General features: G+C 42.0%; 1 protein-coding gene across 5 annotated transcripts in view; it reads right to left on the reverse strand.

The window, feature by feature from the left end:
- The window catches only part of LOC308407532 (extracellular sulfatase Sulf-2-like), a gene marked incomplete at its 3' end in the record, with an annotated part of 108,892 nt that overhangs the window by 48,766 nt on the left and 34,189 nt on the right, over nucleotides 1-25,937 (reverse strand). For all 5 annotated transcript variants that reach the window (XM_080899237.1, XM_080899235.1, XM_080899236.1 and 2 more), the window contains exon 3: nucleotides 23,129-23,186. The remainder of the gene's footprint in view (nucleotides 1-23,128; nucleotides 23,187-25,937) is intronic.

Here is a 25,937-nt window from a genome sequence, read left to right on the forward strand (position 1 = left end):
AGGTGATTCTAAGTGCTGAACTTGTATTTCCCAGCTTTTCACTGAATATAGCAGAAGTATAAAAGGAAATAAACCGGTCAGAGTTACAGAAACATTCAGGAGACGCTTTTTATAGGCAAAAAAGAAATAACAGTCAGTTTTTGCTTCATTGTGGGTCCTAGCATAGAACGGAGCAAGTCAACGACACGCTGAAGATTTAGACTAAAAAACATCATTTCTGTCTTTTACCTGAGAGCTACATCAGAAGTAAACCTTCATGTATAGCTTTTTTAATTTTGTTGGTTTTACGTCTCCTTTTACCTGCAAAGCACATCATGTTTCCATGGAATAACTGTGCACTATAAATAAAGCCGCCCTTTCTTTCCTTCCACAACCTAATGAGCTTGTTCTAACAAGCAGCAGCAGATTAGACAAACACAGCATATTGAACTAAACAGTGGACAATTAGGTGAAACCTTCATTCAGGGTGTCAGCTAGAGGGGAAGGCTGACGTCAATGGATTCCTCCTACAAGAGACAGAAATCTTTAAAAGCACACACTTCCTCTTTTCAGAGGATGAACCAACAAGTTGTGCATTCATTTCTGCAAACAGATTTATAACTAGAGAAGCTGTAGACGTCATGAAATTCCTGAACTTATTTCTGCCCCCCTGAGAATCAAACATGCTGCCCTGAATGGAGGCGTGTGTGACAAAAACATTTAGACGTCCTTTCTTGGTTAAAAACATGACTTTTCACCACCACCTCCGATTGTATCATCAGCTAGGGCCACTTGAACCCTCACTTGAGGTGAACAAGGTAAAGTTGAGGGCTATTTTAATGTACAGCGCCCTCTGTTGCCATTAAGGTAAATAGCAAGAAAACGTGCCCAATCCGTTCCTGTGACTGACCCCGTCAAACACCACCCTTACATTTTTGGATGCTGCAGGCTGGACTGAGACGGTGCAGGTGTGTCTTTTAGTTGGACTTCAGAGTTAAATGGTGCTAAATGTGAATTGGCCACACTCAGCTTTAAAGCGAAACACAGAAGCCAACTAATGGAAATTCAGTGTGACTGCTATAATAAGTAACAGCTACGGTTACAATAAGCAGCAACTATGGAAAAAGTCCAGCTCTGTTTGCACTGGATTCTTTTCCTTCTTCTCTGTTGATAAAATGAGACGACAGTTTTGGCTGCTTCCAGTCTCTGCACTGGACGCACACGGATGAAACTAATACGCATCAGATGGCCGAGGACACCCAAAAAAATGCGGCTCTGTTCTGTTTTCCGTACAATAAACCTCGAGTGCAGGGTTCACAGCGATATCATATTACCAAATGTTTTGGAGAAGTAGAAATAGGAAACTGGACACCATCTTCTGTTTGTTCTCTCTGTCCAGCACTGAAGCCAAACTTTGATTGGGGACAAACAGGATGTTCAGTCCTCTGGAGTTTAACTGTATATTTTTCTTACTGTCAACAAATCCTATGAACACACCAAAGTTTGTGTGTCCCCCAAACCTTCTGACCTCGTATTGATGGCCCTCAACTCCAAATCCACTGGTTCCTGCCAAAAAGGCAACTCTTTAGAGCAACAAACATAATGTTTCATTTATATCACTGACCGGCGACGTGTTACTAAACATGGAAATCATTTATCGAACTGACAGATGGACGTAGTTCATTTGACGGGACGATTTTCAGCCGTGGATTAACAGACATTTGGAGTATTTCTGAGATAAAGACACAGATAAATGAAATAAATCAAGCAATGCTCCAACACATGCAGGCACCCAAGTCAAAGCCACCGTCAGCTGCTAGATAAGCAGTGTAACAGGCCTGCTGGCACAGTAATGGTAAAAGGTTTACTGCCCATCACAGCAGTGAAGTACAGGTGCTGTATGCTAATGAGCCAGTTGGTAACAGCTCCACTGAATTCAATTCAGTTTTATTTCCACAGCGACAATTCACAATAATAGTTGCCTCAATAACTGCTTCTGTATTGCAGGTAAAGAAAAAAAGAAAAGAAAGTAAACCCCAAGAATTCGACGATACCCTACGAGCAGCACTTGGTAACAGCAGGAAGAAAGACTTCCCTTTTAACAGGAAGAGACCTCTCAGCTGTACGTCCAAATTTAAGCATCACGTGAACTTGAGCTGAAGCGTCAAAAGTAGCCATTACCACTATAATGCCTTTATTTTGCTCCAAAACACAGAAAGTAATATCAGTAAAAGTATCAATAAGAGTATCCACTGACAACTCTACACCCTTAAGACTCACTCATTCAAAACATCTCAATAATTTTATTTGTTTGCAAGAAATTTTGTGTTTGGTGGTCAAGAAAGAAAAATCCAGAGCATCACCAGATTTAACCTTAAACCTTTATCTCTGTAACAACTACAACCCAGAGACACACGTAAGACTTCTAGACGTACGTCTGATGTCTTTTCTCTGTCAGAAACTTTTCTTTCTACAAAATTCACATTTTTCGCTGACTGACAATCCTCAGCTTTGATGTAAAAACGGTCTTTCCAGCTTCTCTATTGTGGGGATGTTGGATTTCCTTGTGTGTAATATATTTGATGTGTTAGTCGTATATTTAAACAATGTATATCTGTAAGTGACTGAACAGGAAATGGAGAAGAAACAAAGTATTTAACGACAGACTGACATTTTTGGTTTGCTCAGATTTGCTGACATTCATTCTTTCTCTGCTCTTTTCTATCAATCAAGCTTTCCAAAACAGAGGCACGAAACCATTTACAAGCAGAAGCACTTACTGCAACGAGGCGAAGAACATGAAGCTTAACGTGAAGAGATCAAACAGAGAGAAACACCACGAGAGCGAACAGACGCAAGTCGGAGGAGAAGAAGGCAGAAATTCTCCTGAAACTCTGCAGAATAACCCGAACGCACAGCTCCACTTCTGCTTTCTGTTCCTTTTTGCTTTTACTTCTTCTTTCGCTTCCTCTCAGATGATGTTTTACACTCAAATCTCTCACTACACTTCTCTCTTTCTCCCTTTCCTTTCCCGCTCTGCTTTCCTTTGTCTTTTCCTTCACATCGCTCTTTACTTCTGCTCTCGTTCCTACCTCGTCCTCATGGGCCACGCTGCCTTGCTCGTAGGCTCCGGCGCCAAACCAACAACCTCCCCAGCCTCCTCTCAGCCTAGGTCCTGTTGACTGTTGTCGAGGTGGCAGACATGACAATAATCCCTGTGGCAACAGCTCTCTCCCCTCGGCGACCGCACGCTCTCACTGTTGTAACAACAGCTGAGCTGCTGCTGCTCCTCAACCTCCTCCGTCCTCTTCCCCTCCTCCCTCGCTCGCTCCAGCTCGTTCCCTCTTTATCACTTTCTCTCTCTCTGTGTTGATCTTTTTATACCTCCTGTTCTGTATCTCCCTGCTCTCCTCTGGCTCTCTCCATCACTCCCTCCCCTCCTCGTTCTCTGGCTCTCGCTCTCTATTGTCTCTCTATCGCTTCATCACTTTCTCATATCTTTCTGCCCATTCCTCCGATGTCCTCCTCCTATTTACAGTTTTACAGTCATTTCACCAATATGTGAATTAGTTGTGGTGCTCGTTAATTTGCTGTCTGGATTATTTTGAATTGCAGTTGTTGAACAGAGAAGAAGAAGAAGAAGAAGAAGAAGAAACCAGGAGGTCAGGAGCGATTCTGGTTCTTCAGATTAATTTGCAGCAACAAACTTTCTGTGTATACATACATACATACATACATACATATATATATATATATATATTAGGGGTGCAACGATATTCGTATCGATATTGAACCGTTCGATACAGTGCTTTCGGTTCGGTACGCATATGTATCGAACAATACAACATTTGTAATTTATTTTATCAACTTTCCTTCTGACGATGCTGTCTGTGTTGAGCGCTCAGTGAATCTATGTTCGACTACTCCGCCTAGGCTGCACTGTCGAGCGCAGATCCACTGAGCGCTCAACACAGACAGCATCGTCAGAAGGAAGAGCACAGGGCAAGCTAGCGAGACAGAAGTTAAGCTCTCCTTGCAACATGGACCTCCCCCACCCTCATTCAGATCTGGCGTTTGGAATTATTTTGGTTTTCATGTGACGTATGACCCTGAAGGTAAGCGAGTCATGGACTAAAGTAAAACAGTATGTTGGATGTGCCATGCAATGCTCAATTACATTGGTGGGAACTAGTGTGTTAGCGCAGTTAGCTCGTTAACGTGTTGGCCGTCTAGCCCCACGCACGGGGCGATCGGCGGTAGCTCGTTAACGGAGATTTGCCGTGTTGTGGCATTAAGGTCATTTCAACGAGATTAACCTGAAAGCACTAGTGGGAACACAACGAATATGACTGCACATTTACGCCGACATCATCCTAGTGCAAAGACCAAAACAACAAGCATGCTACTAACTTTAGCCGAGTCATTTAGACAGCTGTTAGCACATGATTCTCCTTATGCTGCTGAGAATATAGCCCAGAAGAAGCGGATAGTATAGCTTTTATTTTGGAAAGAGCCATTTCTCTGTAATAAACTCTCTTTTCCAAAGATGAGTGATTCCTCAATCAGATACAGGGCTCGCAATATCGCTAGCCCGACGTCCTGGAGCTAGCGTTTTTTTTCAGGCGGCTACCAAAATCTATCTCTTCCCTGCCCGTCGGGCTATTGTAGGAAGGAAAAATATATGTCAATGCTTTTGCATTCTTTCAGAAATGTAGCTGGGTAATTATGTCATTGGCATCGGTGAGCCACTGTCAATATGTGACATATTGAAATCGCGTTTGAATTTGCGCTTGTTTTTTTTGCTTTCACTTTGCAATCGCGTGAACTGTGTATAGAGAGCGACAGCACTGATCTGTGAGTGATGATAATTTGTGCACCAATTCCTCTGACATCGTCTTATTAATCGTTAGCTTACTATGCAAACATGACAAGTGAAATCTCCCGCAGCTTAAACATGTGAGAGGTTGAGCGCAGAGAATCGCTGAGCTTATGTGTGTGAGTGCGTGTGTAAAAGCAGCAAGATATATATATTTTAGTTCTGCTGAGCCAAATAAGACAGGTCAGGGTGAAGAAGTGACAGCCAAAGAAAAGCTTACCACAAAACGGAGAAGTTATGACAAATCAGACTATAAGGCAAAAAGAAAGTGCAGCTTTATAGTTTCATGGACAAAAGAATTTCTGTGGCTGCAATATGACGAGCTAAATAACCAGGGCTGCACATAAGTGGTCCGCAGGTGCGCATTCGCTGTCAAAATAAAAAAACACGCACAAGGGTTAGGGTTAAATTTAAAAACTGTACTTTTGAGTTAAAATATATATTTATAATTTTAATAAATGACAAATTAAAAAGGCATGAACATTTTTTTTGTATCGAAAAAATATCGAACCGTGACACCAAAGTATCGAACCGAACCGTGAATTTTGTGTATCGTTGCACCCCTAAAATATATATATATATATATATATATATATATATATACACACACACATATTTAAAAAAATTGAACACATTAGAAAAAAAGTGTATTGGTGTGTTTGAGCACAAAAAAGAATCACACACCTATCCACAACCTTTGATGGGACGTTTTCAAAGTGCTTGCTCCTCCACAGATTTCTGACTTTTGATGGACCGACCATTTCTGTGACTGTCTGAAATTTGTGACCTAGCATTTACTACAATATCAAGCTAAGCAAATCTGCATTTTCTTCAGGATAGCACGATGTTGTACGCACCCATCCAACACCCCGACCTCCACAGCCTTAAAGGGCCAGTGCTTTGGGCAGACCTGCACTTTTTGGAACTTTCATGCCGTGAGCAGCTGTACAGGAACCAGCCAGTCTTTGTCTTTTCTCATTTATCACACTGTTATTTATGGAGCTTTCTCATGTGAAAAACAGTACAAACGTCTCCCTGTAAATTTGAGCTACTCTCTCCAACTGGACTCCAACTGGGCTCTCACAGTCTTGTGGAGTGTAACACCCACGCTACACCCCTGACAGAAGAATAAAGTGGTCCTCACTTGACACCTCTCTAAAATTACAGCAATAATACTCATCAGACTACATTTTACAGTTTTAGTTTTATAAGGATGTTAAATGACTGCCTAGTTTATTAATACAGTGTAAAGTTTGCTCAGTGTCAAATACTGAATTCGTCTTCTTATGTTGAACCTGTTTAGTCTGAAAAACAAATCCTGTTTTCCATTTTGGTACAAATACGTTTCATGAATCGCCCTAAACGAATGAAAGACGGGGTTAACTAAGGACAGCGCTGACAGTAAATTATTCTGGTGGAGTGTCCCATTCAAAAGAACCATAAATGGTAACATCAAAGATGGAGAAATCCACAAAAGGCATAACAAAAGCTCTTATTACACAACCTCCATGAATCTGTGGAAGCACCGTTGACTGGATATGAAAGGTGGAAGTACTGTGATGTCACCCATTGGTTTTGAACGCTGCAATTTGAAGCCTCAACCTTAGCATTTTTGGACACCACCATGTTGTTTTTTTGTAGCCAGGAGTGACCATATCTGGATGAGAGGGTGGAGTGCTAAATTATAAGCTAGCGCTAGCCAGCTTTGTTAGCAAGCTTGGTGCAACACATAGTCACGTATGTCTTCAGTGTATTGAAGTAATTTTAAACTTGTTTAAATCCTAAAAGCACGGTCAAGGAGAAGCATAATACTCATCAAAGGTTCCACCAGAAATGCTCCAAAAGGTAAAACAAACACAAACAGGACAGTTCGGATCAGAGACCTCGAAGACACTGATTGGCTGCAGCTCCCTGCAGAGCAGCACCTGCCAATCAAGAGGCGGTTTGTGTCGCCTGTGCAGCGGCTTCATTTTCAGCCCTGAAGATTGCCACCTGGGAACCACACACTGCAGCTTCTGACCTTTGGACACTCCTACCTCTTGTTCAAAAGCTGATTACGGTGCTTCTATTATTAATAACCAGCTGGAGAAGAAAAGCCTTTTCAACACCGAGCATTACATTCGATAACTAGCAGAGACAAATTCTAGTAAATGTAGGCAGCGATGATGTGGATAAACGCTACAATCTGATTTGTCTTGAATTGTCCTGAACACATTCATGCTCTGCAGAGAACGGTTAGACTGTAATGATCTTTAAATTGTTCATGCACACTCAGGTAGGGCTGTGCGATATGACCAAAATCTCATATCCCGATATAAGACATCTATCGTCCGATAACGATATAAATCACAAAAATGTAACATTTTCTGTAAAGTCTGTGAATCTCGGGCAGCTCGACTTGCGTGAAGTGTTTCCAGCTGCGTGAGCTGGAGTCGAGTGTTTTAACCGATGGATGAAAAAATACATTTTAGACATAGCGCATCGACTTCAGCTCTCAGCCTGCTGATGTCTCGTGTCACTGTCCTGATGTCTTCAGTGTCTCTACCACCATCAGAACTTACAAAACCACTTCAATAAGCTTAGGAAAAACCTCTGAGAAGACAAGACTGAAGATTTTACAGCAAGTGCCCCTAAATGACTTCTGCTAACATCCAAGAAAGCTGGATGGCCCAACAAACCCCAAACCTAACACTGGATTTATTATTATCACTTTGGTTGTCCTTACAGATTCACCGGGCCTGTTGTTGCACCAGCTACCAGCTACCAGCCACAATAAACCAAAAACCAGATCAGGCATCAGTGTGAACTGGTCAGTGCATTCACTTTACATTGTTACTGTTACATTACCAAGAGTCAGCTGCAGTGAACCAGGTCCCAGAAGAAGCGCTAACAAGCAATCGAACGGCAAAGGCTAAACGGATGTTTTCCTTTTTGTAGTTTGTGATTTAAGCGAAAAGCGTGCTGCATTGAAGTGACGCCTTTAGTGAAGCTCACTCCCCTGTGTGTCAGTTTAGCACTTGATGGGAAGCTTTTATTGCACTTATGGTAACACATCTGCTGTGCTCCCAGTGTGGGGAGGTGCAGAGCAGGTACGGACTTTTCCCACTCAATCCTATCAGATACTCAATAATCATTTATTCTTCAAAGATGACTCTCAACCACAGACACCTCTCAAATGACTGTTCTCAGCCAATGTGGCATTTTGTCCATTGTTCATATTAAACATGGAGTCGGCCATTTACACACATTTGCACAACACGTCCTCTCGCATCTCATACATCTTCCACACCACAGACTCCGCCCACTGCCTCTTTTACACCTCCACTCATCTTTTTAATGCTCCTTCCATCTGTACACCTCCCATGTGCATCAGCTCTCTATGCCTTTATCCTCCATCTCATTTGCACACATCAGTCATACATACAGTTATAGACTTCATAGAGTGCACTACATATCACGGGTGAAGGCATACTAATGAAATCAACTTTGAGAAAAAGGAGGACTGCACCATCCTCCTGAAAGCTGAAAGCCTTTAACTATAACACAGTAATAATAATGAAGAGAACAGGATGAAAATCTGATTTCTCATCAGAAAAGTCAAAGACGATAAGGTCAGAGAAAAGAATGAAAAGAGAAAACAACGAATGAAAAGGCATTTCTCTGAAAGAGCACAGCCAACCAGCCGATTTTAAAAATGCTGACGATGCTGATGATCGGCTGATTTCCATGAATATTTGCCACCATCAGAGCAAAAACCTCGCCCTCGACAGATGAAAAACAAAGATACAAATGTCCTCTAAATGCACTGAGGTCACTCGAGCTCCTCTAAGAGAGAATCCTGGGATTTTCCTTTCATATAAGTTTACGCTAAAGAAAACAGTCAGCGACAGAAAGCCTTCAGCACTAATATCATCAGAGCTCCTTCAGGTTTATGTGGTCACGCAGTGTTTATAAAAGCCAAGAAAGAAAGTTTATTATCTGTTGGTCGTTTAGCTGAAATATTACCTGAAAAAATAACAAATTGATCATCGATATAATAACGGTGTTGTTGGTGTTTTTGAACACTAACAATAAAAATGCTTTTTATCGTTATCATTAAAAAAATGTATCAGCGTAAAAAGAAATAAACTGAAGTGCCACAGAGACGTATGCAGGCTAATGCAAACCCCGGGCTGGTGGGTGAACCTGAAACTCACGGCAGCACTTTCCCTTCATCCTCCCAACACTGGTTGGGATTCTCTCTCTCTGTACAAAGGTATCAACACCAAAACATGCTATGCACATAATGATGAGACCTGACTGCATTTGACAGCCCACAGTGAGAATTCGCTGGATTTACACGTGTAGAATGATTTAGTGTGCGGTATTCGTTCAACAGCATGACCAAAATTAAGACAGAAGTATGCAATGAACCTGCAATCTTGTTGAAATGGTTGAAGACTGGCAGCAGGTCTGCAACCAGTCGCAGTCAGCTGCCGACTTCAAAGTGATAAAACAGCAATAAGACAACAAGCCTGCTGGCAGTTTGATTGGATGGGGTGAAGCTGCCTTTACATGCACTCTGTTGGGGACGGTACATCAATATAGTAGAAATCAGTCAATCAATATACAAGTAACAAGTGTTAATACACATAAAAACAAATGAATATGAAAAAGAAACAGGAGGAAGCAGATGCTCATCAATTTTGTTTCTCTCTAAATTCACATCGACTACATTTAGAGTCCAGACAGAAATTCATTGATGCTGCACAGAAATACAGAAAGTCCTCTACAGGTGAAGGATTTACAGGAGGAGAATTTGGCTGAATGCATGTAGGTGCTTGGCAACCGTGTTTTATGTTGGAATACAACAAGAATGCAATCAGCTGGATCAAGTTCCCATTTGCGATATTCATGGCTGTGCTGATCTGTTTCTGGTTTTTACAAACTGCGGTCAACGAGTCGGAGAAGGACCGAGGTCAGTCTGAGCTGGATGTGACAGGTTGCCTCCCAACAGGCAATCTGTGTAATCTGCTTGGAATCAGTTGGCAGTTCTCACCTCAACTCTTGAATGTGAAAAAAATGAAATCACCTGTAAACCGCTGATTTTAGCTAGAGGAATCTCTCTAATATCTAGAGTCACTTTGAAGACAACAACTGAGCGTAAACGGTCACAGACGTCCCCGATTGAAGGAACCATTTCAAAGGTTTATTTCACACAGCTGCAATAATCCATCCACAGTTTTCCCTGCAGTGACTGTTGCATCACTGAAATGTTTTTTTTTTGACTAAATACACAAATTACCATTATTTCTATTTGATTAAATCAACTCATTTCCAATCAACATCAGGACCACTTAAATCAAACCCAGTATTTAATCTGCAGTAGTTTATATTTATATATACTCAATAATTAACTTTTATTATGGATGGATGGTGTTGTTCTGGGAGCATCCTGCTCTTCCTCTCAGTGTACGTGGAAAGTCTAAAGACAGATAAAGCAGCAGTGAGACCTCCCATAGCAGCAATCAGGCATCAGTAGCACAGGACAGGACATAGGTGGGTTGCAAAGTGGACTGCAGGTTAATGCAGGCTGAAGCAGCTTGGATTTGAGATTTGCTATTAGGATGTGCATTAAGGAAACAGCTGACAGTCGGTCCCAGTTTGCCGGTACTGCTGTCTGAAGGCAATGCTTCATCTTCACAGAATTTCCTGTAAAACATATTTTCAGCTGCAAATGAAATGTATGTGATATTTGTATATCATTGCTAGGCAACAGAACTTTAGACTTTGTTATGTCAGGAAGTGAAAAGAATCATTTTATCTGAATAATCTTGTTTTTATATTTGTAGGAAATCCAAATTGAAGTGAAACTAACATTTTGTTCTGTCTGCGCCCTGAAGCAGGGATACATAAACACGCAAGGAGCTGAAATGGAGCGCCGAGGCCAGAGTGGACGGAGCGGTCGCGAGGCAGGAATGAAGAGAGTGGAAAAGCCAAAGAGACGAGCGCGAGATGAGTTATCAGAATAATGAACTCTTCTTATCTCGCAGCACTCCTGAATGACGAGCAGCGTCGCGGACGGAGGGAGTGACGGATTGAAAGACGGCCTTTTGTCCCCGGGTGAGGAGCTCCTCTCACAGCAGCTCCCGTCTGGGTGATGAAATGAAATGCTAATGCAACGGCTCGCATACATCTGACGGCTAAACGTCACACTTCTCGCCCAGAATAACTGCTGCCCGAGGGAAAATCCTTTAACATGAGCATGAAAAAGTAAATAGTCAAAAATAAATGACTTGTAAAACAATTTGTATGAGCTGTGCTTGCACTGAATATATATCAGCACCTCGGCCGTTTTCAAGAACCTTCCTACCAGCAGTCAAAAGTTACAATTATTGGATAAATTGCAAATCTGACTGTTTTGCTCTAAATGTGGTTTTGCACGTGTCAAACAATAACTCCAGATCATCACAATAATTAATATTTATCTCAGAACCAGCTCTTTGTGTCACAAATGATACAGTTGAACCAGCTGGGCCATTTCTGTCAGTCATGTTGTGTTTTCACAGGCGAAATGCACGGTTGCATTTTTTCACTCTCTTTGCATTTAATAAAAAACTAATCCGGTCTTTAAGTCTGACGTCATTAGCTGTGTCCGCTTCAGGTCCCACTGTGGCATCACTGAGAGTTAAAAACTGTCTAAATTCTTTCATCTTTAATAAAATGATCAGCGTTGCTGCTTTACCAGGTGTAACAATTAAGTTTAACATTCAGGCATCCATGAAAACAGAACTGATTACATTTAACAAAGTTAGAAGTTAGCAGGAAGTTAGCTCGCTAATATAATATAGCATGTTCTGACTGAGAGATTTCTGAAAAAATGAAAACGTACAGCTCTGCTGTCACTTCCAACATAAATGAAGACAGGAAACTAAACAGCAGTGATGTTTGTAGGGTTACTGAAGTTGGGCTAGCTGGTATATAAGGATGTGCTACGTGATCGCTAGCGACACAGCTATGCTAGCATAAGATAAACACAGTGAAGCTGGAGGATGAACGCTAACTTTTTTCTACTCGATAAAAGTTAACGTGAGGGTTCCTGATGGTTAGAGACAAATGCAATCGTATAGCAGGATGCTGTAAATGGACCAAACTTCATTCAGGAGAACAACTGAGATAATCCATCCACAATACGAGGTTAGTCATTAATATACTGCTGCTGGGCTGTAGCTGCATCGTAAGGGTTTAAAAACGAAGCTTTAATATGATTAGAGGAAATAAAACCCGAGAGAGGCCGACAGTGATCACTGACTGTTTTATGGGCTTGTTCAGATTGAATAGAACGAGATACAAAGCATTAAAACACGTTAAAAACACAACAGCCTTAATAAACACAGAGTAGTTTGGAGCCGGAAGCAGACTTCATACGTCAGTACAGATAGTTTAGAGTATAAAATATTCATCGGAAAACAGTGAAAATTCCCCGAAGCTTAATTTATTCAGGCTAATCCTCGGATTACCCTTTAAATAACCAAAAGTATGGTTAGTAGAGTCTGACCAACAGACAATATTTAAGACAGTTACAGTTACTGATATTTGGAGATTTAAAAAGCTGACTTAAGGACGTATAAGTGGAATTTTTTATGTTTTCATTTTCAGGTACACATAACCAGCAGATCTCCCCAAATGTTGTTATGTGGTGTTTCTTTATTTTTTAAAATATTTTTTTACTCATTCACGCTCTGCCCGGCTCTGCTCGGATCAGCTGATTGTGGTTTGTGGCGTTTCAAACAGGTGTTACTAATTAACTAAGTTACATAATTGTGCCGCGGGGCTTCTCAGGCTGATAGTCTGGCCATGGTGACAATGCGTTTGTTACCCCACAAACAGACCGAGCACGGCCGCTTTGCTTTCCAGCTCTGATGCAGAAGATGAGGAGAGCAGGAAGTGAGAAATGCCACAAATCATTAGGTCAGCTTTTCAAAATAAAAGACAAAATGCTCTGGTTCTGACATACTCCTCGTGTGATTTGAAGCCAACCAGAAGACTCGGAAGGCCAGCGTTATTATCACGAGTCATGTGTTTCTATTATGTGGGTTATCATGTGTTTCTACTGCATCTGTGTGGCTCATAACAACTTTGCACTGTTAACCGCCATTACAGAGATTCAAAACAAAACCATTTTAAATAACTGTTTTTAAACTGACTGAGAGGACACAGCTGCACAGATGAATTTAGGGAACACCTCGGTGTCCTCCTGAGGGAGGGAAGTCTGTGCACCTCGGCTCAGCCTGCGATCCCGCTGACCGGGGCCTGGACAAGTGGCAGAAAATGGATGGATGGAAGCGACACTTTATTAAGTGCATTAAGGATCTCATCACTTAACTAGCCCGGCTATTCATCTGCACATATGCTTTAATGAGCCAATCTTGCTCAACTTTGCACTGCAAATTCTTTAACCTGAGAGTTTCTTCTTGTGTTTATGAGACAAATATTTAAACCTGCTTTAAATGAACTTTAGCAACACTGTGCTGCAGTAACTGTAACTGTAAAAACAAAACCCAAAACATGCACTCAAAGAAGACAGAGTGCAGCTATTTTTGACACATAACAGATTCTGAGGTGATGCTACTGTCTGCAGTCAGATTCAGATTTATGATCCTAATTAATTCAGTTTACCAGTTCTTTTGATTTTTACTGACTGTAACCCGGAGCTGGACGAGACCAAGTTTCACAAAAGCCTGAAGACAAAACTGCAGAAAATAAAACACGAGCAAAAGACGGCGTGTGTGTGTGTCAGTAAGTTGTGTTATCGGGCTGCCAGAAGGTAATTACTGCCTCCATTAGAAAGATGTGTTCATGTTAAATGCTCACCTCTGACACTGCACACACTAAGAGACGCACACCGTGAAGACTTTGATCTGTGTGTGTGTGTGTGTGTGTGTGTGTGTGTGTGTGTGTGTGTGTGTGTGTGTGTGTGTGTGTGTGTGTGTGTGTGTGTTCATGTCTAAAAGCTCTCAGCAGAGCTCTGAGGAACTAAAAGCTGCTATTTTGTATCATTAAAGTGAATCACGGTGCCACATTAGAACCGACCCCAAGCGTTGGCATCTGAACCTCATATAACATTTTTCAAAGGAATTCATAAACACACATAAATAACAACTACAATACTCGTAGCAACTGAAATAAAGTAACAGATTTAACATAATAAAACTTTCAATAACAACACACACACACACGCACAGAGGAAAAGGATATTCCACAAGTTTAAAAAGCAGTGCAGAGGCCTTGAAAGGACATTTATTCCAATCAGACTGTGGTGAAAACATAAAAATACATCAAGGTTTCTAAAATGTGACTGTGTGGGGTGCAGCCTCACGCACACAGAGAGAGAGGCAGCACCTTAAACCTGCATTCAATTGAGTTTTATTCCTATAGCATTAAATCACAAGATCAGTCTCTTCAAAGTGCTTTATATTGTATGGGAAGGTATGACAAAGCGCTATGGCGAGAGTAGGAAGGAAAAACTCCCTTTTAACAGGAAGAAACGTCCAGGAGAACCAGGCTCAGGGAGGGGCGGGGCCATGTGCTGACCGGCTGGTGATGAGGGGAGGAAGATAGGACAAAGACACGCTGTGGAAGAGAGACAGATTAACAACAACTAACGAGAGGTGTGGCAACACATAGTGGCTGAAGAAGAAACACTCAGTGCATCATGGGAACCCATCCATGATGCCAAGCAGCCTACACCTATCACAGCCTAGCTAATGACTCAGAGTCACCTGATCCAGCCCCAACTATGACAAAGCAAAGTTTTAAGCCCAATCTTAGGAGCAGAGAAAGTGTCTGTGTCCCAAATCCAAATAGAAGAGAGGCTGATATCCAGCAGGCAGCAAAACCAATTCTGATCCTACTTCTTGACCTTAGTAAACAGTTTTCCTGATGACTTCATTGCCTCGCTCACTACTGAAAAATGTTTGTTTTTTTGTAAATGATGGTCCTTACTAGAGTCAGAATTATGTCTAGTTTAAAAAGAAAAACGATGACTGAAACTAAAACACTCAGATTGCATCTACAGGACGGACAGGCTAAGATCTAACTGCAAACAGGCTACAAGCTAGTCCAGAGCACATAGCACACAGTTGTACGATGAAGGAAGTGTCTGGTCAGGGTTGGACTCAGCACCCTGAAAACCAATCAAAACACAAAGTTTGATCTATAAAACGTGGTTTAAAGTGTCCAAAGGACTCTAAAGTAAGTGTCTCAAACTCAGACTATCCTTCACAGTCTAAAGTGAGATCTTGCTCATGACTAATTTATCAGGAAGCTGATACTTATTAAATGAACTGGTTCTTATATAGCGCTTTTCTACTCTGAGCACTCAAAGTGCTTCACATTCACCCATCTACACAAGATGTTTCTTCACAAGTGCTTCTATCTAACAATCACACACATTCATACTCCGACTGTAGAGGCTAAGCCTTCGCTTGAAGCCACTGAGGTGTTCGTTGGCGAAGGTGACGTGATGTCACTTGCATGAATTAACTTATTAAAGTTGATACAGTCCAATAACTCCAGCCTTACTCATCTTGTCCTTTAAATTCTTTATTTCCACGATTTAACAAAGCAGCGCAGCAAACTGTTTGCCTCCTTCTGATCAACAACACACCTTCCACTAATTACGTGTGTCTACCTTAAATGCCTTCACATAAACATACCATGCAGAAAAACTCAAAAGGTGACCTATAGCAGCTTACATAAGGTATCAACCCAAAAATGGCTCCTACACTGGCGGATGCATCGGAAAGCAACTCGGGGTTAGTATCTTGCCCAGGAGTGCAGACTGGAGCAGACGGGGATTGAACCACCAACTTCCTGATTAGTAGGTGCCCTGCTTGACCTCCTGAGCTACAGACGCCTCGAACACATAGACGCACAGGTGTTTAACATCGTCCATTAGGGGCTCAGTTTAAATTCAGACTTTTCAATTCAATTCAATTCAATTTTATTTATGTAGCGCCAAATCACAACATAAGTCGCCTCAAGGCACTTCATAGATACAGAGAAAAACCCAACAATCATATGACCCCCTATGAGCAAGCACTTTGGCGACAGTGGGAAGGAAAAACTCCCTTTTAACAGGAAGAAACCTCCGGCAGAACCAGGCTCAGGGAGGGGCGGGGCCATCTGCCGCGACCGGTTGGGGTGAGAGAAGGAAGACAGGATAAAGACATGCTGTGGAAGAGAGACAGAGATTAATAACAGATATGATTCAATGCAGAGAGGTCTGTTAACACATAGTGAGCGAGAAAGGTGACTGGAAAGGAAAGGACTGGACTTTTAAACATGACTGCTCCTTTTTCTGCTGGAGTGAATTACTCTGTGGAAAAAACGCAGTTTAATGGATGAAAATCCATGTGATCACACCAAAAGCTGGAACGCCATGACACTTAAAATAAAATGTTTCCATAGTGACGTTTGAAAATGAAATGGCTCATCAATGACAGATACCTGAGCTATTATCGAGTGGGGGGAAAAGCAAAGTGTTTCTCTGCAGACCTTCAGTTTCTCACTCTTCACTTAAGAATACAGGCAGTTAATTGCTGTCATTTTGTGCTATAATGGATTTAAGAAGTGTGAACAGGAGACAACTTTAGAATAATGAACCTGTGTAGGTTAATAAGTGTCAAACTGCTGGAGAATTAGTTATTAGCAAGACATCACTTAAGAATGCAGAACTCAGTCCACATTAGGCAGACCTTAATTAAGGAATAAAAGATATTTAATAAGTGCCACTAAAGGAAAATGACTAACTGTGCGGTATAAAGCCCACACACACCAAGACCTTAAGACTCTACTTAACGACCTCCCTACCAGCTATCAAGGTCCTGCTCTTCTAATAGTTAAAGCAGTGAATTTATGTTCCTCGGCACAAACTGTTACAAGCCTCACTCATTTAAATCGACACTCAGTTCAGAAACTCGTTTGTTCTCCTGCGCACGGCAAGAGTTGTGTAAGCTTCACAGTTTCTGCAGCACTGACTTGGCTGATCGACTCGACACTGTGTGTGTGTGTGTATACGTTGGGCTGTTTGTGTGTTTGTCTCCTTTCAGACAAACAACAAAAGAGCTTTCAGATTCAAATTCAGTCCTGCAAAACAGATGATGGTGAGTTTGCAGGAGAAAAAAACGTCAAAGTGAAAAAAGGACACAGGAGAGAGAGAGGAGGAGAAAAAATCTCTCACTCCACAATTTGATTGCTGTTGTCATGGTAACCAGGCTGATGCTGATTATTATGGGCTACACTGAGATGTAGACTTAAAGAGCAGCTGCAGACACGATCTATCTATCCATCCATCCTTTGTGAGCTCATTAAAGCAAATAGAAAAGCATGACAGGCCAGTACCAGGTCCCTCCATCGGATTCTGCCTGCTTACAGAAGCTGATCCCCGCCGGCATGTGAGAAAATAACGTTATAAATCCCTGCTGTAACACCACAGTGAGGGGGCCATACAGCCAAGCAGTCAGTGAGAAATACATCTAGAGCCACACCAGTGTTCCTACGAGGCACACGTGTTTATTATATCCTCACAATATGAGGAGTGTTGGAAAAATACATCCGAATTAGAACCACAAGGCTTTCATTCGCCCCGCCGCAGGGCTCGATCGTTTCCCGAAAACTCTTCGAAATGCATCATTCGGTCACACTGCTGTACAAATGTGAATTACTACACCGCAGAAATAAGAGAGCAGTCGACGTGCCACAAAAATCAAAATATGCTTTGTTTTGGTTTTTGCAATTTCGGGCAGATCCCCCCTTCAGGGTGGTGTCCTCGTGCAGCTCTGGACAGCCGCTGCTCCACACAACTCCCCTTCTACCCCATCTTTCCTCCTACTCCTCCAGTTCCAATACAAACTTTAGCACACAATAATTATATAAATGAAATAAAACTATTACTGTGTTGACTTTTTCAACATGTTCTTCTTCAGTCTTGACTTTTGCATCCAGTGGACTCCTTTACTTCACAGCGATGTCAATCAGCCGTCCCTGAAAGTCCAAACTTGCTAACATAGAGGAACCTCAACGCACGATTTGTCCTCCAAAATGATCCAAACAGTGTTTGTTGAGACCTATTAAAGTCTTTGTTAGCAAGATTTACAATCTTCTCAACAAAGGCGACTGAATGTTGAGGCGCTAATGATCTGCATGCTGCAGGGATGTGATGGATCCTTCGATACAGACTTCAAACAAACAAACAAAACCAAAAACTGAAGTGATAACGTCACAAAATGGACTCAAATATGTCATTTGTTCTGATTATTGTTGCCTCAGATGAAACCCGTCCAAACAGACGTCCTACAAATCCATCCTATTACTACCAGGTCCCCTTTCCCCCCTTTCACGTCACAAAGAGGCATATCATCAGAAATGAAAGCTTCAGAAGTGCTCTGTGTTTTTGACAAACAGGAGATGATGATTGGTCTGAAAGCTCCCCCCACCCTCCGCAGTTGGAAAGCACACTGAGCTCATCACATCCGATTGAGGCAGATGGCGAGTCTGCTTTCAGAGGACGAGGAAACTGAACTCAACACAGAAATACAAATTGCAAACGGATCCCAGTAAATGATAGTCGTGTTTGCTCTTCTGTTGTGCAGCTCACGGTGAGCAGAGTTCAGCAATCAGCACAATATTTGGTTTTCTCACGATCACGTCAGGACAACAGACTAATGGAGGAAAGAATAAACAAACAACGAAAAAAATTTCAAACCTTGTTGCAGGGTTGTTAATCACAGTTCAGGCACATGACAGCAAAGGGCATGACGCTGAGTCATCTCCTGTATATTTTAGTATGTCAGAAATATAATTTACATTCATCCAGGTTCAGATAAAAGGATTTCTAATTGTTGAAACGAGTACAAATCAATGGAGAGATACGAGAATTTGTTCAACTTAAAGATCTGAACTTGTATTTTGGACCAGTGACAGTCAATCAGTGCTTTCTTTGATCAAGTCCTAATTATGATGAGTTACAACAACTAAAGATGAACTGAAGTAATGAGAAATGGATGATTTAGAGTGAAGCTGAAAGGCTCAGACAGTGCAGAGATTCATTAACTGCTGACATCTGCATGGCTTTTAATTAGAAACGTGTTTTAATGTGAAAAAGTTCAGCTTCGTCTGGAGAGTCAGGAGCCTGGGTACAGTGACACAGTATTTATAGTTGACACGAGGATCGCCCAAACTGTTTTAAAGGAGCTGTAAATGCCTCTGGAGGGTCGCCCTGACCACGCGTCGACCTCCAGTGATGTTCTGCCATTTTTATTCTGCTCCAGGCTCTCTGATGTTTACCTTCTCCTCCAGTTTGAAGCCCACGGTGACACTGCAAAAGTTAAAATGTTCCTCATTCATCTTTTTCTGGTTTGACCTGATACCCGCGGCGTGGCTTGAGTATCATCCAGTATGAAGCATATATCCGATACCAGTCTACCAATCAATAATCTCCATCCCTCACTGTGGGGATGATTTGGGAATAGTTCTTTATGTCTAAGCAAGTGTCAGGCTCAGTTTAAACAGGGCGGCTAACTCAGTTAGGATCATTACTCATTGCTTATAAATCATTTGGTTGTAATGTCTGACATGTTTCATGGATACACACCTGGTGGGTCTGATTAGGGCTGGGTTTTGATGATCAATTTATTGATTAAAATCGATCCTGACTTGGATAACGTGATATCAGTTCATTAAAATCCTGAATTTTTTAATATAAATTTATTTTGCCAGAAATGCCAGAATCTCAGGTTAAAGCTCACAAAATTTCAACAACCATCAAACAGCTAAAGCAGTAACTGAGAGCAGGAACACGGATTCTGCACAAAGACGTAAACACAAAGCTTGACCCGCCGACGCATCAGGATCAATGAAATGTCGCCTTTCTCACCGACGGCACGGACACAGTCGGGGCTGAAAGCCGACAGCTCGCTGATTCTGATGTTTCGGCGAGTCGAGCTTTGTGTCAGTGATGTGCGGATCGATCCTGAAATATCGATTCTTCCGATACCAGTCATTTATGTTCTAGAATCGATTCTCACATTAAAATATCGATATTTTAATAATTTTGGGTTAAATTGTAGTTTATCATTAACACAGTGGAAAGAAACTATAACATTCGGATTGTCTACATTGGAAGGAACTACTTCCTCTTCCGCCTTCCATAGTCATGTGTGAAATACAGCTGTATAACTGTGTCGCAGCCCCTTTGCGTGCGCACTCACAACAATAGCTGAGTGTAATTGGAGTCATGTGCTCACGTATTTTGCATCCACAAACAGCCAAGACGTGGTTTGCGATACATGTGGTAAGACAGTGAGGTGTTGTGGCAACACCACTGACCTTGTCAAACACCTCAGAGTAAATCATATCACAGAATATAACGAGCGTATGTTGAGGCGAACTGAAGAGGAGTAGTGGACAGGGACAGGTGCTGCTAGGGCGAGACAGACGTCTTCCACGGAGTCCTTTAGTGCTGCAGGCAGGCAACATGCTCAAATAGTGCACAACTTCTTTTTTTTTTTAATTTCTATATGATGAACTCTGCATTATTAAGTGATAAGAACAAGTAACCTGATGTCCTGTAATCATTATGATGCTATAATTTGAGATACAATAAAAGATTAAAGATTTTGTACAAAGTATCGGTATTGGATCAGTATCGTCGATATACCACCCTGAATTTTACTTGGTATTGGATCGGAAAGGAAATCAGTGGTATCGCACATCACTACTTTGTGTTCACGCCCTTTTTGCTCTAGATTCAAAAGCTGCAGGTTTTATCTCTCTCCAAACAATATTGACTGAACCGGCAGCAAAAGAAGATCCAAACTGCGCTTCACATAAACATCGTCATGAATTCACTCTGACTTTTGCTGTTTTGCTTCCACCAGGATAAAATCACACTTCATGCACAGCTCTCTCTCTCTCTGTACTTCAAGGACAGTTTCCCGTCTAAAAATCTGTTTTCTTCATTATTCGTTTGTTTGTTGTGCACAAGTCTACTGCTGTTTACAGCCTGTCGGCCGCTGTTTTTTTCCTTTTACTTACTTCCAAAAAGAAAACCTAATTTCTGCCGTTCAATACTGAACAAAATTAAAATTTTTACAGTTGTGCAAAATTGCAAAACTCTCAGCTGTGTCTGTAATCAAACCTCTGTAACTTTGCTCTGCTTCACCTCAGCAGTATCAGGTCACGTTCATGTGTTGATTAATGGTTTTCCTTCGTCTTTGATCGACTGCAGAATATTTGTATAAAATCTCAGGCCAGGAAAATCTCCTTCATGTTTTTCTGTTTCATCCTCAGCTACTTTGACACAAAGGCCTCTGCTGTGATGTTTACACCGTTGATAAAGTCTCACAAGTGTCAGCTTTCTTTTTATAAATATAAAAATATGGAAATGTACTGATGCATGATCAGAATTATAATATTTCTGACTGTCTGAGGCAAAAATTTCCCCGATTCAAATCGAATCGAAACGATTCTAGAAATCAGTGACGATACCCATCCTTAGGTCCGATGGGTTCACCATCATTATCATTGTAACTGTCGTTACTTTTGTTGTAACTAATTATTTATTATTTTTCCTATTATTTCTGTCAGCCCTAATCAGTGCTAACAGCTGACCTGATTGGCCTCCCTGGACTTGTTTGGGGTGTAACAACAAGAACAATATTAATATTTACATTTATAACAAGCTGCAATAAACATACTTATTCTTCTTTACTTAAGTTAAGTTACTGTGTTGTGTTGCAGGTAGTGCCGATGTGGGACAGTTTTCCAGTTTCATTGTACTGTTGTGCTATGTATGACTGTGCAATGACAATAAAGTTATCTTATCTGTCCTTTTTCCTACTTTTCGGGGGGGGGGGGGGGGGGGGGGCCTATTTGCTATCTGCATAAACTTCACTTGCCGTGTCAGCAGCACGTTACGTTGCCGCTACATCAACTATCCGGTCCAGCTTTGGTGGACTGATATGTGATCCAAACATCGGGCTGACGTCTTTAACGTCTAACTCTGCAAACTTTTTGAATAATTCACTTGTTTTTCATGTTGTGAACCTTTTTTTAAATTTCAGTTTTGCTTTAATTTTGAGATTTTTTTTTTAATCTTCCAACAACAGGTTTGCTTTCTGCTGTTTAACCTGCTTTACGCCTTCACTTGATTCCTCTCTCCAGCTAATCATGACATCTTAGGCAGCGAGGCTCTCTTGCCCAAACCAGATGGAGTACTTCCAGTAGTGAGACCACGTTTGTCGCAGACCGTCTCCTGCTGTGAGCTTCCTGCCAGCAAGAAAAACTCTGGCAAATGCCCAGACCTGCTTCTTCCAACGTTTTAAGACGCTCGTATGAAAACAGAGAGTGCCGGCTTCAGGGCATCTCTATACATGCTAATAAAGATTTGAGTTTTGCACTAAAGATGGATAATATAGCTTTGATAAAACAGCAGAAACATTAAAAAAAACAACTTTGGGAGCAGAGGAAGGTAAAGAAGAAGAATGGGAGTGTTTCCAGCTTTGCAGGGACGGAGCCACTGAGGCGCCTCAGAAACAAGATCCACCGAGAGAGAGTAATGGCATGCTGCAGCCTACTGGGCCTCTGGCATCATTTGGCAGAGCGCGTGTGTGTGTGTGTGTGTGTGTGTGTGTGTGTGTGTGTGTGTGTGTGTGTGTGTGTGTGTGTGTGTCTCCCGCAGTCAGCCTTGTTGCCAGCAGCGGGCTGAACTAATCAGTTAGCGGGTTAGCTGCAGCGCGGCTTGACCTTTTGACCTCTGGCTGCTCTGACAGACGTATTAAAACATGAAAACCAGCAGAGCACTGAAATATCCAGAGACTCGCACGTCGCCGGCACACAACAGCGCATCACAACGCCGCCGGCCACGTAAAAGCTTTTTCAAATAAAATGCACCCAAATGTAACCATGGTTACAGATGAGAAACACGCATGGCTCAGTTATTTGTTGGTTCTCGTGATGACCAGCTGTAGCAGCCTGGCCGCAGGAGGCACACGGTGACGAATTCATCACACACCAAGAACTAATTGGTCCTGAGTGCGTCTGACTGCACAGCGGCACATATGTCTTTGTGAGGACCAACCTTGGACGTGAGGACGTTTTCGGTCCTCACTCACTTTGGGGCGGAGCTTCAAAGGACCGTTTGAGGGTTCTGGTTACAGTTACTCATTTAGTTTGGCCCGTGTGAAAGGCTGGTGAAGGCGCACAATGTGTATGTGTATGTGCGCGTGTTACCTTGTTCTGATGCTGTAGAGTGTGGCAAGTGTTTGACAGCGCTGGGCTCAGCAGGGACCTGAAACAAACAGACACACACATTAGATTAAACACACGCAAACAAACGACGTGACGCCATCACGGGAAACATCACTGATGTGTTTGAAAGTCCTGCCAGCGGTCCCCAGAGGCGCCGGTGCTCATTCCAGCAGACAGTTATCAAGGAGGACATTTTCTAAATGCCTGCGAGACATCTTGTGCATGCTGATTGTACGTAACGTCAAAAATGAACCGTAAGTGTGCACAGGCTTGATTTTTACAAGCAAGGGAAAAACAGATTACGAATAAAAGATGAAGAAATCGTGAAGATTAAACAGATAAACAAGTCTTAGTTTGGATATTTTGTAATGAGTTTGTAGATTTCCCACAGCTGATGGTAACAGCAGGCTGCCGGTTTGGAGAAGCCAATTCAGGAATACTGGTACAGAAGCTAAACAAAGTCCTGCTGTGAACAAGTCAGCAGCAATGTGGATTTTACACATGCATCCATCTTTTCAGTTCAGGGTCGTGTTTGCAGCATGTTTACAGAAATTGGAATGTGACTCTACTCGTGTGGACAAAACGAGCGTCCCCAAGAGTGTGAAGGCGTTTTTGAGACAACATGGTGTTTTAGTGTCAGGGGTACAATTAGGTTATGGTTGGGTTTAGGGCTGAGGGTTAGGGTCAGGCAGTCAGTTTTTAGGGTTAGGTGTTAGGTAAAGCATTACATCAATTAGATGTCCCCACGGAGATATAAAAACAGGACTGTGTGTGTGTGTTATTAGGCAAGAAGCAGTTAAACTGTGGGAGGATGTCAGGCCACCAGGAGAGAATCTATGCAGACATGGATTCAAACCCAGGACCTTCTTGCTGGGAGGAGACAGGTTTATCCCACCTACAAAGATCATCTGTTTAAACGTTCGCTGTAACTGAGCATTTTTTAAATACAAGAAACCGAATGTAAGGGTTGCTCTTCCACTGCTGCCTTGATCGGTTACTTAATTTTATTCAGTGAACACATGAGCAGCATCAAAGTTGAGTAAGGCCACGCCCACACGTACACCGGGATTTTTGAAAACGCAGATTTTTCTGAGCGTTTGCGCCTTTCGTCCACAGGTAAACGCCGTTTTCACTGAAAACTGAGATTTTTGAAAACGTCTTTTTTGCGTTTACGTGTGTACGAAGAAAAAGGAGATTTAGTCACGCCACATCAAAGGTGTACGCCTTTTCTGATGTCACGTTTTGGGCCACGTTGTTGGTTACATGAGATGAATTTCTACAATGGAGACAAAATACTGCTGCTGCTAATCTATCTGCCAACGGCGTCGTCGGTTTTGAATAAATTAAATTTTAGAAAATTAAATTTATGCATGCTATATGTGTTTTATTGATTCCTAAGTTGTGAGTCTACACCAGCCAAAATACCGTTTTTAGTTATTAACATTTGAAACGATGAAGGCATCGGAAAAGTAACACAAAATGAGCTGCCATCCCAGAAAAACACAACTTTTTCATTAGTATTTAACCTTTTCAGCGGCACAAAACCCTGTTTAGTATTTCCCTCCCAGGATTCGAGACTTCTGATTGGCCAACCTTTCTACACAGTTAGGATTTGGCATGTTCTCGACAGTGTTTGACTTTGTTTTTGGCGTTAACATGTGGACGGAGATATTTTTCAAAACTGCACGTGTGGACGGGATTTAAAAAAACAAAACAAAAAACAAAAATGGAAACTCCGTGTTTTCAAAAACACCCGTGTACGTGTGGATGTAGCCAAACAGGCAGAGCTCCTCTCTTCCATGAGGCAGCCTCCAGACGCCGTCCTGCCAAAGTCTGATGGCGTTTAAAGAGCGTAACGTTAGAACTGTCTGGGGAAGGTGAGGGAGTGAAAATATTCTACATCTGAAGTCCATGTCAGTGCTGACCACATGCACAGCAGCACTCTGGTTGGCGTCTTATTCTACGAGTATGCAGGAGACTTCCACAGCCTCAGAGTTTGAAAGAGAATTTGATGTTTGCTCTGAGGACAAGTTTGAAGTGCAGCAATGGCGCAACGTAAAAGTACTTCAAACAGCACTGCAGAGTTATTGTAAGGATGCTTTCATTTGATTTGATTTTATGGTACTTCAGTGGTGACCTGTCCTGGGCGTACCCCGCCTCTCGCCCTGTGGTGGGTGGGGTAGACTCCTCTCTGACTCTGGTTGGATGATAAAGGAGTAATAAAGAAATTAAAAATGCGCAGTAAGAGTAACGTTGTTGCTCTGACTTTATACCTCCATGACATCAGCTGTTTGTGAGGCTGCAGATCATGAAAAATGAACTCTGTGTGTGTTTTTGTATTGAAGTACCCGTCAGATTTAATTAGTCGTTGACTCTGTTCTGGATCATTCTGGTCCTCTTTAAACCCGGGGTCAGTGTTTTCATTGTGCTGGACTTGGTTGTGTTGTGTTGAGCTACAGTTGAGATTTTTGTGCAGGCACTGACAGAGATCATCATGATTCAAAACTTAACAGGTTATTATCTCCACTTATTGACTCCAGCTTGTGAGAAAATAACACAAAACTATTATCGACTTCATATTTCGGTGGCAGAAACCGACTTCCACAGTCAGGTCGTGCAGTCTGCAGAAAACTGGAAGCACTCATCTTTGGCAAATCATTTTCTAAACTATAAAACAATAGAGACATAAAACTGTGGGCTCATGTTGCTGTCCACACATTTTATTACAATAAATCTGGCTGGGCCACCATCTCTCCTTTCAAGTACAGCGATGACTGATAACTCCATTAAC

Source organism: Rhamphochromis sp. 'chilingali', assembly GCF_963969265.1.
Source record: "Rhamphochromis sp. 'chilingali' genome assembly, chromosome: 12".
Taxonomy (NCBI): domain Eukaryota; kingdom Metazoa; phylum Chordata; class Actinopteri; order Cichliformes; family Cichlidae; genus Rhamphochromis; species Rhamphochromis sp. 'chilingali'.